Consider the following 11814-nt stretch of genomic DNA (forward strand, 5'->3'; position numbering starts at 1 on the left):
ATCTTTATCTTCTTAAATTGTCACAACTTGTTTTGTGGTTTAGCATATAATCTAACTTGAAGAATGTTCTCAAACGTGTGCATTTGAGAAGAACGTTTCTGTTGGCATTGGGTGAAATGTTCTGTATATCCTTTTAGGTTTATTTCGTGTAAAGTATAGTTAAAGTCCAGCATCTCTTTATGGATCTTCTATCTGGATGACCTATCTATTGTTGAAAGTAGAGCATTAAAATCCTTTACTATTACTATACTGCAGTCTGCATAGCCTTTCTGATCTCTTTATGTTTGCTTTTTTTTTTTTTTTTTTTATTTCTTTTTTTTTTAAAAATATGGAACGCTTCACGAATTTGCGTGTCATCCTTGCGCAGGGGCCATGCTAATCTTCTCTGTATCGTTCCAATTTTAGTATATGTGCTGCCGAAGCGAGCACTCTTTATGTTTGCTTTATACATATAGGTGCTCTGATGTTGGATGCATATATATTTACAGTTGTTATATCTCTTTGATGAATTTACCTCTTTATACATGACCTTCTTTGTCTCTTTTTAAAGTTTTTAACCTGACATATTTTGTCTGAAATAAGTATAGTTACCTCTGCTCTGTTTTGTTTTTGTTTGCATGGAATATCTTTTTCTACCCTTTCACTTTCAGTCTATGAGTACTTTATGGTGAAATGAGTTTCTTATTGGCAGCATATAGTTGGGTCTTTTTTTTTGTTTTTTAATTACCTATCCAGCCACTAACTGCTTTTTTTTATGAGAAAGTGTAATCAATTTACATATCAAGTTTATTGATATGTAAGCATTTAACGTTGCCATTTTGTTAACTGTTTTCTATTTTTTTTTTTTTTGTAGAGACAGAGTCTCACTTTATCGCCCTCGGTAGAGTGCTGAGGCATCACAGCTCACAGCAACCTCCAACTCCTGGGCTGAAGCAATTCTCTTGCCTCAGCCTCCAGAGTAGCTGGGACTACAGGCGCCCGCCACAATGCCCAGCTATTTTTTGGTTTTGCAGTTCAGCCGGGGCCGGGTTTGAACCCGCCACCCTCGGTATATGGGGCCGGTGCCTTACCGACTGAGCCACAGGCACCGCCTGTTTTCTATTTTTTAATAGACCATTTGTAGTACAATTTGTATCTTTTCTGTATCTATTATAGTCTTTTGATTTTTGGTTATCCTGGGATTACATAAAACACCTTATAACTGGCTATTTTAAACCAATAACAACTTAAATTCGATTGCATACACAAATTCTGTGCTTTAAACACTCAACCATATTTTGTGCTTTTGATGTCACAATTTATATTTAAAACCATAATTTACATCCAAATTATTATAGCTTTAGTTGGTTTTAATAGGTTTGTTTTTTAATGCTTATAACTAAAGATATATATTACCCATTATCATTACAGTAATAAAATATTTCAGATTTGACAATGTACTTACTTTACCAGTGAGTTTTATACTTTCATATCTTTTCATGATACTAATTAATGTCCTCTTCCTTCAGCTTGAAAAAATCCCTGTAATATTTTTTGTAGGCAGGTTAGTGGTGATTAGTTTTCTTAGCTTTTGTCTGAAAAAGCCTCTTTCACTCCTTTATTTTGAAATCAGTTGCTGGATTAGTATTTTTGCTTGGTAAATTTTTTTAATTTTTTAATTTTTAAAAATACACATTTTATTGTGGTTTTCATGCCAAAAGTGACACATACATGTGATAGAAAACTTAGAAAATGAAGCAACATAAAAAGAAGGGGAAAAGATCTATTGCCCAATCACCTCAAAATAATTTGTTTTATCAGCTTTGGAAGTTCTCCTATGATCTTATTCAATATATATTCCATAATCATACAATACATGTATTTACATATCTTTATATTTAGTGCTACTCCATGAGTCTCTATTGCTGTTATTACAAATTTTTAACATAGCGCCAGTTTTGAAATCACCATTTCCATGGGTCTAAAATCTTGATTTCTACCTGATTATGGCCTTTTGTGTTCTTTATAGCACACAGTTCTTCTGCTTTATACAGGATTCTTTTCTAGTCCTTGGATTATGTTTCCTATAACCAATGATGGTGCACTTTTTATCTTTCTGTGTCTTTCCTACCACTTTCTTTGCTGGTATATTTATAGAATGGTGATGTTACTTCTTCACCATATGTGGGTCTATTAAGCCTTCCTCTTTCTTCTCAATGTTGGTGAGTCATCTTGTTCCCTTCATACTTGTCTGACACCTCAGAACATTGAGGGCTGGGTTTGCTGTTCTGGTTGCTATTTTTTCTTTCAACTTAACATATGCATGTGTTTATTAGGTCTCCACTTTTTGCCTTCACAAAATTAAAGAGACTTGAAATTTAATAGCAATAATAATGTTTAAGATAAGGACTAGAAACAAAAACCTCGTAAAGAATGAACGAACATAAATACATTCAGAAAAGAAATCAGAGAATTTCTGCATCGAAATATTATGCAATAATAATAATAATGCAAAGAAAGTAATATTCACATTGTCAAATAAGAGTATGTCCATTATAGAATGCTTTGACTCTGAGATTCAGTATGGCGTCATCAGTTAACTTCTTCTTATTTTTTTTTAAGTCTCAAAAAATAGACACCTAATATTTATAAATAAAAGTAAAAGATAATTTCAAAAAATAGATCATGCCAAATCTTATAGACAATAGAAAAAGAAGAAATACTTCAAAATCATTCTACTTGATCTGAGTACACCTGATATGAATAATTGGAGAGAATCTATTATTATAAAGGGGAAATTACAAACATATTTTACTTGTAAATGAGGATGCAATATCCCAAACAACATATTAACGAGTTGAATTAAAAATTAATGTTTAAGTAATATACTTTGGTCAAAATTAAATCCAATTTATGTGAGAATTAGTCACTATTTTCTTTTCTTATCTTTTTTTTTTCTTCTTTTCTTTTCCCTCACCCACTCCCTCCTTCTCTGTCTGGTCTCCCCTTCCCCCATGCCCTACTGTGTCATTAATTGTCCTCAATTAGTTTTTTTTTGGAGTTTTGAATATATTATTCCACTCCCTCAAGGCTGCAAGTTTCTGCTAAAAACTCTGTTGATAAATCTTATGGAGCTTCCATTTTATATAAAAATTCACTTTTTCTTGATGTATTTAAAACTTCCATTTTGTCTTTAACTTTTCACAATTTGATTATGATGTGTTTTAGTGTGGGTGTCTTGGATTTATCTTATTTAATGTTTTGGGATTCCAGGTTGTGGATTTTTTTCCTTTCCTAGGCTTGGGAAGTTTTCTGCCATCAGTGCTTTGAATATGTTTCCTGTTCTTTTTCTCATTTATTTCTTCTGATTCACCAATGATATCAAATTTGTTGAATTTGATGATGTTTCAATAAGTCTCTTCAACTATCCTCACTTTTTAAAATTTTTTTTTGTTTGTTTTCCTTCTAAGGTTATATGACTTTTATTGACCTTTGAGTTCACTGATCGTTTCTTCTGTTTGAACTAGTCTACTGTTGAACTCCTCCTATTGAATTTTTTAGTTCAGTTATATTATTCTTTAGTTTTATTATTTCTGTTTGGTACTTTTTAATACTTCCTATCTCTTTGTTGAAATTCTTAATCTGTTCTTGCTGCTCTCCTGACCATGGTAAGCATCTTTCTCTCTGTGAGGTAAATTACATATGTTTTCTTCTTTAGGGTAAGTTTCTGGGCATTTATCTTGTTCTTTTATTTGGTATATATTCCTATTTTTGTTTTCTTTTCATTTTCTTTTACTTTCTTTTTTTTTTTTGCGGTTTTTGGCCAGGGCTGGGTTTGAACCCGCCACCTCCGGCATATGGGGTCAGCGCCCTACCCCTTTGAGCCACAGGAGCTACCCTTCTTTTACTTTCTATATTGGTTTCTGTGCAGTAGATTCAGCAACTGCCTCTTTCAGTGTTGTCAGGCAGGCCTGTGTAGGAGAAGGATCTTACCAACTTATATGGCCATATTTTTAAGGTTCCTCTAAAATTGTTTCTAAAGACCTTTCTTTGCACTGCTTCTGGGGAATGAAGCTCCTGGAAGTGCTAGTACACCCAAATAAAACTGCCATTATTTTCCTGAGCACTAGATAAACTAGGTAGACTCATATATACTTGGTTTCTTTTGCTCCCAGAATTAGAAGGTGTAGGATGTAAGCCCTAGGATGGAGGCTGTGTAACTTGAGGCACTCATGTGTAGACAAACTCTTTCTAATATGGTTAAATAGACCTAGAGTTATCACTTTGGTTAGCCAAAGAAGGGGCTTGAGAATACAGTTTTGCTTTTCAGGCTGCTGTAAGGCTAATGCTTGTTTGCTAATTTAATTCCTCGAAGGCAAGTTAGTTATAAGCCGGGCTACCAGTAGCCACTGGAGGGGTGTGTGATAAACCACCACATTAGAGAGAAAACGGGGAACTGCCTTTTCAAAGCCCCCTTCTCTGTGCGGATCCTCAGGAATAAAAGCCCTTACAGTGCTTCTGTGCCCCGCTGTGATCAAAGAGACTCAGCTGTGTCTGATTTTTTCTGCTCCCAGAGTTGGTGAATTAAGAGTGAAACCATGGGGTGGTGACTGTGGCTCAAAGAAGTAGGGCGCTGGCCCCATATGCTGGAGGTGGTGCGTTCAAACCCAGCCTCGTCCAAAAACTGCAAACAAACAAAAAGAAAAGAGTGAAACCATGGAGAATCTTAGAGTTAGAGTGGTATATGTGAGGTCCAAACTCTCCTTTCCATAGGGAGTAATTGGGTATTGGGGATTGCTTTCCTGATTGGATGGTGCTATGCCTAGGGCAAGGGCTATGCCCAAGTGTGCCTCAATTTCTTCTTGTTTACTGTAGATGTTTTCTCAGTTGCTCACTGGGTAATAATTTCTCAATAGGTCTGACTTTCTTTCAGAGAAAATTGAATCACAAATACAGTTTATTTGATGCATTCATGGGGGGCTTCAGAGTCAGGAGTTTTCCTATTCTGCCACGTTACTGACATCACTCTTTCAATGTAATTATTGATATACTTAAGTTCAAAACCAAGTCATGTTATTGTTTGTTTTCTGTTTCCTCTGGTTGTCATTCTGTTGATTCTCCTTTCTTATCTTCTTTAGAATTATTTACACATTGTTTTATATTCAATTTTATCTCCTTCTATTGGTTTTATATCTGTATTTTTTTCATGATTTTCCTTGAGTGGTTGCCCTGTGATTATAATATGAATCTTAAAGTCCTCAAAGATTTCCATGAATTATGTCATATTTATGTTTAATATACTTTAAAATGGTATATATCCATTTACCCTTTTCTTGTTATTTGTGTTACCATATTTTACAATGTTACAATGAAATATTTTCTAATTACACAAACAAAACACCCAATAAATAATGTTGTTTTGATTTAAAAATATAATGTCTTGCAAAGAAATTTAAAAAGTAATAAATAAGGTCTTATATATTTACACAAGTACTAATCATTTCTGATAGTCTTAAATGCTTTCTTTAAATCCTAATTATTATCACATATCAGTTTCATTCAGCCTGAAGAATTTCTCTTGTCATTTCTTTTAGTGCTGGTACACATCAGCACCTTTTGTTTAACTAAAAAAGTCTTTATCTCATCTTGATTTTTGAAGAACATTTTCAGTGGATAAAGAATCACAGGTTGACAGTTTCGAGATGTCGTTGCATAATTTTTTGTCTTGTGCTGTTTTTGGTGAGAAGTCAGCATTCATATGTTCGTTACTTTCTATTTGATCTTTTCTACCATCTGGCTAAGTGATATGTTTATTATGTTCTAAGTGTCGATTTTTGTCTATTTATCCCATTTTGGGTACCTAGAGCTTCGTGGACTTCTAAGTTTAAAATTTCTATCAAATTTGGATTCGTATGTATAAAATTTATATGAAATTTTGGAAATTTCACTGACACTAATGAGTTCCTGTTTCGTCTTTTTTAATCTTTTTGTTTTTCCTCTCTGCATTTCATTTGGAAGAATATCTATTGACGTGTCTTCACATATTTGTTGCATTTGATTATTCTCTTATGTGGTTGAAGTACATTCTATGTAAGTTCCAAAGAAATGCTACATGGCAGTTCCTACACACTTGAGAAAGCTTTTATTTTGCTCTCAACCTTGATTGCATGTTTATATTGATACTGCATTTTAGGTTTGAAATGACTTTTCCCTTCTCTCCAGTCTGCTTCCTTCCTTCCCTCTTTCCCTCCCTCCCTCTTTCTCTCTCTTCTCTTTTCTCTATTTTTTATTCCCTCCCTTCCTTCTCTTTTTTCTTTTTCTTTCTTTCATTCTCTTTCTTTTCTCAAAAAAGAATTTTCTATTCTGTCTTTAGCAACATCCATTGGTGTTTCTATAAAAAATACATGTGCCCAATTATTTTTTTTTCTTTGTGGAAACTTTTTATTTCCTAGAAGGCTGTTAAGATCTTCTATTTATCTTTGATATTCTACCCTAAGTGGTGCCTTTATTGAGATATTTTTATGTTTGACATTGTTCTAGAATCATATAAATAATAAAAACATTATCCTTGAGGGAAAACAAAATATCGTAGACAAGTCATCTTCCTCTCCTACTCCCAATCCTGCAGGTCCACCAGCTTCTTCTAACTGGGTTTCATAAAAATGTTTATATACATATACATGTAATATTTATGGTATTATATCTTTATATATTTGGTTGTGTATTTGTCCATATAAATATAAATATTATTATATTGTGGATGTTCTCTGTAAGCGGGCTCTGTCTCTCAACATTATGACTGGAATTCATATTATTTCATCTTATTGAACAAATTTATTTGTGATGTTTCGTATATTTTTATAATTGTATTGCTTATTTGTATATTATCTTTTGTGAATTATTCTCTTTTTTCTTTGTGCTTTAAATCTATTAATATGTGTTTTCTTATTAATTCATTTATATATTATAGTTAATAGTTCTTTTTCTGTTAGAGTTATAAATATTTCTTCTAATGAATTACATGCTTTTAGTTGTTTGTGGTAGCCAGTTACTTGAAGATTTTAGTTTTTATGTCACTAAATTTGTTAGCTTTTTCTGTCATGGTTGCATCTGAATTTAAAGCCTATCACATCCTAAGAGATTAGGAAATTCTGCTATATTTACTTTAAATATTTATAGTTTTCCAGTATAAAAAGAATTTAGGCTTAGTAAAGTATTTAGTATACTAAACATAAGTATACTTACTTATGTTTAGTATACTAAATACTATAAGTATTTTTGTTGTGTCATATATTTTTAATGATATAAGTATTTAGTATACTAAGCATAATAAGTATAAATATACTAAATACTTAGTATAAGTAATTTCACTTATAATTTATGTGAAATTAGCTTTTGTGAATACTGTAAAGAAGAAATCTACCCCCCACAGATAACCAATATTTTCTATAATTATATTAAATATATCTTTTCTCCACTGGTTTGAACTACTGGATTTATTATATTAAATGTTTTGGATGTATTTTAAATGTATTTTCTTATATCTTCAGGGTTGGATTTTAGGTTCATTACTCAAAGTATAATTTATAATCAAAATATCAGTATACTAATTATATATTATGTCTTGGTATTTGGCAAGAAATCTGCCATCCTTTGGGTACCCCTTTTTTTTTTTTCAATTTCTTGACTATTCTTGCAAATTTAGCCCTTCATATGAATTTTAGAGTAGACCACATATCTACCTGAAAAATTCTGTGGAGATATTGATTGTAATTTAGATGAATTTACAAATCAATCTGGGAAAATTGACAACTCTGCAGTATTGACTCTTCCTATACAGGAATATGAAATATTCCAGTATTCAAGTTTCTTTTATATTATTCAGTAAAGTTTAATTATTTTCTCTACAACTGATTGAAACACTTGTTTTTTAATTTCTAAATATTTTATAATGTTTGTTTCTATGGTGAATTTCTTGTTTCTTTTTTTTTATTTGTCTGGTTTTATTTTTTTATTATTATTAAATCATAGCTGTGTACATTAATGCGATCATGGGGCACCATACACTGGTTTTATAAATAGTTTGACACATTTTCATCACACTGGTTAACATAGCCTTCCTGGCATTTTCTTAGTTATCGCATTAAGACATTTATATTCTGGGCGGCGCCTGTGGCTCAGCGAGTAGGGCGCCGGCCCCATATGCCGAGGGTGGCAGGTTCAAACCCAGCCCCGACGAAACTGCAACAAAAAAATAGCTGGGCGTTGTGGCGGGCGCCTGTAGTCCCAGCTGCTTGGGAGGCTGAGGCAAGAGAATCGCGTAAGCCCAAGAGTTAGAGGTTGCTGTGAGCCGTGTGACGCCACGGCACTCTACCTGAAGGCGGTACAGTGACACAATGTCTCTACAAAAAAAAAAAAGACATTTATATTCTACATTCACTAAGTTTCACATGTACCCTTGTAAGATTCACCACAGGTGTAATCCCACCAATCACCCTCCCTCTGCCCATCCTCCCCTCCCCCCTCCCCTTCCCCATATTCTTAGGTTATAACTGGGTTATAGCTTTCATATGAAAGCCATAAATTAGTTTCATAGTAGGGCTGAGTACATTGGATACTTTTTCTTCCATTCTTGAGATACTTTACTAAGAAGCATATGTTCCAGCTCCATCCATGTAAACATGAAAGAGGTAAAGTCTCCATCTTTCTTTAAGGCTGCATAATATTCCATGGTGTACATATATCATAATTTATTAATCCATTCGTGGATCGATGGGTACTTGGGCTTTTTCCATGACTTAGAAATTATGAATTGGGCTGCAATAAACATTGTGGTACAAATATCTTTGTTATAATGTGATTTTTGGTCTTCTGGGTATATACCTAGTAGAAGAATTATAGGATTGAATGGCAGGTCTATTTTTAGATCTCTAAGTGTTCTCCAAACATCTTTCCAAAAGGAATATATTAATTTGCATTCCCACCAGCAGTGTAGAAGTGTTCCCTTTTCTCCTATGACAAATATGTAAGTCTTTAACTTTTGTATGTTGATCTTAATCTTCCCTTCTTGCTTAATTCTTTAATTTTAAAATAGTTAATAGGTGGTTTTAATGGTTTTTTGTGAGTGAATAATCATATTATCTATCAGCTATGACAGTTTTGTATCCTCTAAACTTTATTTTATATGCTTTTTTTTTTTTCTTGCTGTTGTTGCAGTTTGGCCAGGGGATGGGTTCGAACCCACCAACTTTGATATATGGGGCCAGCGCTCTACTCACTGAACCACAGGAGCCGCCCTATATGCATATTTTTTAATTGAATTGGCTAGAAACTTTAGCATAGTTTTCAATAGTGTTTATAATAGTAGGAAACATTTTTTATGTCTGATTTTAAAGAAAAAGTCTGCATCAAAGGCTTACTCTTATATGTGATTTCTGATAGATATTCTCTATCCTTTATCAGGTTAAAGAGAATGTCTGCATCAAAGGTTTATCCTTATGTGTAGAGTTCTTATAAATATGCTCTACCCTTTATCAGGTTAAGAAAGTTTACATGCATGTACAGATGCATTCATGATGTAGATCAATATGGTAAGTGTAATTGTATTTTAAGAGGCAGGAGTATGGTGATTTAGTTTTTTATTTTATTTGTAATTTTAAAAGGTTTTCCAAGAATATTTATTACTTTTGCAAAATAAAATGCTTGTTAGGAAAAAAACAAAAAGCATGTAAATGCATTACTTATTCCAAGCTACCAGAAAAGGCCCAATTCTCAATGGTATAGTCCATTTTAAAATATTTGTTTTATGTTAAGGTTTCCCGAAACTTGTTCCTCAAGCTATCATTTTTTTTATTCCGTGTAAAAATTTTTTGTGGTTCAGTAAATATGGGGAGTAAAGTAAAACATTTTCTTTCATGCAAAAGTTCTTGTGTGAAAGAAAACAATGTGAAGATTAAAGCTACAACGGGAGAATACAGAATGCGGTGTATTCTTCTCGGGCATCTTTTAACCAGTGTGTCATTATAGTTCAATGGACTTTTCATGTTGTTGCTGTTTGTAAAATAAAAGAAAAGTCAGTGTGCCTACTTGAACACAGTTTACTTCATAAACACAACTTAATAAAGACTAGCATCAATATCTCTCTGTAGGAAGCTTTATACTTGTTTTAGAAAGCAAGTAAGCCAAAAAATTAGTTAATTCTGTTCTATTCTCTGGAGCACTGGATTAGGGGAAGAAGATAAAAGTCTAGTGTTAGCAGTGTTAAAAATGGAGTGGCTTACAAGGAGCTTCTGGCTAATAAGAATTGTACCAAGTGTCTTCCTCTCATCTGAGGTTGTAATAAGAGCACTAAGAGCAGTGTTTCTTTTTATCAAATAAGGAAACAGAGACACAGATGGATTGGTGATGAATCCAAGCTCATGCAAATTGGAATGTCAGTTGGGAACAGAACAGATTCATTTGACTACACTTCCAGCACTGTATTTAATTGACCTAACTTCCTCCCTTACAAAGTAGATATAAATAAGAGATTAACTGTTGGAAAGGGAAAAGTGAGTGAGTGGGAGCTAAGCATTTTGGAATATCAAAATAATTTAATTGGATCCCAAATGAATTAAGATGTGTGGGCGTCCAAATTATACCCCAAATACCAAGCCTGCATAAAGCTAATTTTAAGATACTTTAAATGAACTAAATAGAATGACTGTCTCATGCTAATAGAAAGAATGCAAAAAAATCACAATGAATATGCTAAAAATAATTTTATTCATATCAAACTAGAATTATTAGACTTATGTTTCAACAAGGTAGGAAAATTTAGAATCTATTTGAAGCATGAAAAAAGGTATCTATACTTAATTTGAAATACATTATAGGTATTATTGAACAGAGAGTACATCTGTTGGTATAATTTTAAGGACCTACATTTTCTGAAGATTACAGTAGTTGCTGTTAACCAATAAGTGTGTACACAAACCAGAAAAAACCCCGTACAGCTAAGGCAGGTCTTAGTAATAAAAATAAAGCTGGGGACATCAGCATACCAGATTTTAGTCTGTACTACAAAGCCATAGTGGTCAAGACAGCATGGTACTAGCACAAAAATAGAGACAGAGACACTTGGAATTGAATAGAAAACCAAGAAATGAAATTAACATCTTACAACCACCTAATCTTCGATAAACCAAATAAGAACATACCTTGGGGGGGAAAGAATCCCTATTCAATAAATGGTGTTGGGAGAACTGGATATCCACATGTAAAAGACTGAAACTGGACCCACACCTTTCCCCACTCACAAAAATTGATTCAAGATGGATAAAGGACTTAAATTTAAGGCATGAAACAATAAAAATCCTCAAAGAAAGCATGGGAAAAACACTGGACGATATTGGCCTGGGGAAAGACTTCATGAAGAAGACTGCCATGGCAATTGCAACAACAAAAATAAACAAATGGGACTTCATTAAACTGAAAAGCTTCTGTACAGCTAAGGAGACAACAACCAAAGCAAAGAGACAACCTATACAATGGGAAAGGATATTTGCATATTTTGAATCAGACAAAAGCTTGATAACTAGGATCTATAGAGAACTCAAATCAATCCACATGAAAAAAGCCAACAATCCCATATATCAATGGGCAAGAGACATGAATAGAACCTTCTCTAAAGAGACAGATGAATGGCTAACAAACGTATGAAAAAATGTTCATCATCCCTATATATTAGAGAAATGCAAATCAAAACCACCCTGAGATACCATCTAACCCCAGTGAGAATGGCCCACATCACAAAATCTCAAAACTGCAGATGCTGGCATGGATGTGGAGAGAAGG

The 11814-nt window shown here is 33.3% G+C and overlaps 1 non-coding gene across 1 annotated transcript; it reads right to left on the reverse strand.

Moving 5' to 3' along the window:
• Nucleotides 1-322: 322 nt before the first annotated feature.
• Nucleotides 323-429, reverse strand: LOC128579952 (U6 spliceosomal RNA). Its single transcript, XR_008378320.1, has one exon. It is a non-coding gene; the product is annotated as a U6 spliceosomal RNA (small nuclear RNA).
• Nucleotides 430-11814: the final 11385 nt, after the last annotated feature.

Source organism: Nycticebus coucang, chromosome 2, assembly GCF_027406575.1.
Source record: "Nycticebus coucang isolate mNycCou1 chromosome 2, mNycCou1.pri, whole genome shotgun sequence".
NCBI classification, from domain to species: domain Eukaryota; kingdom Metazoa; phylum Chordata; class Mammalia; order Primates; family Lorisidae; genus Nycticebus; species Nycticebus coucang.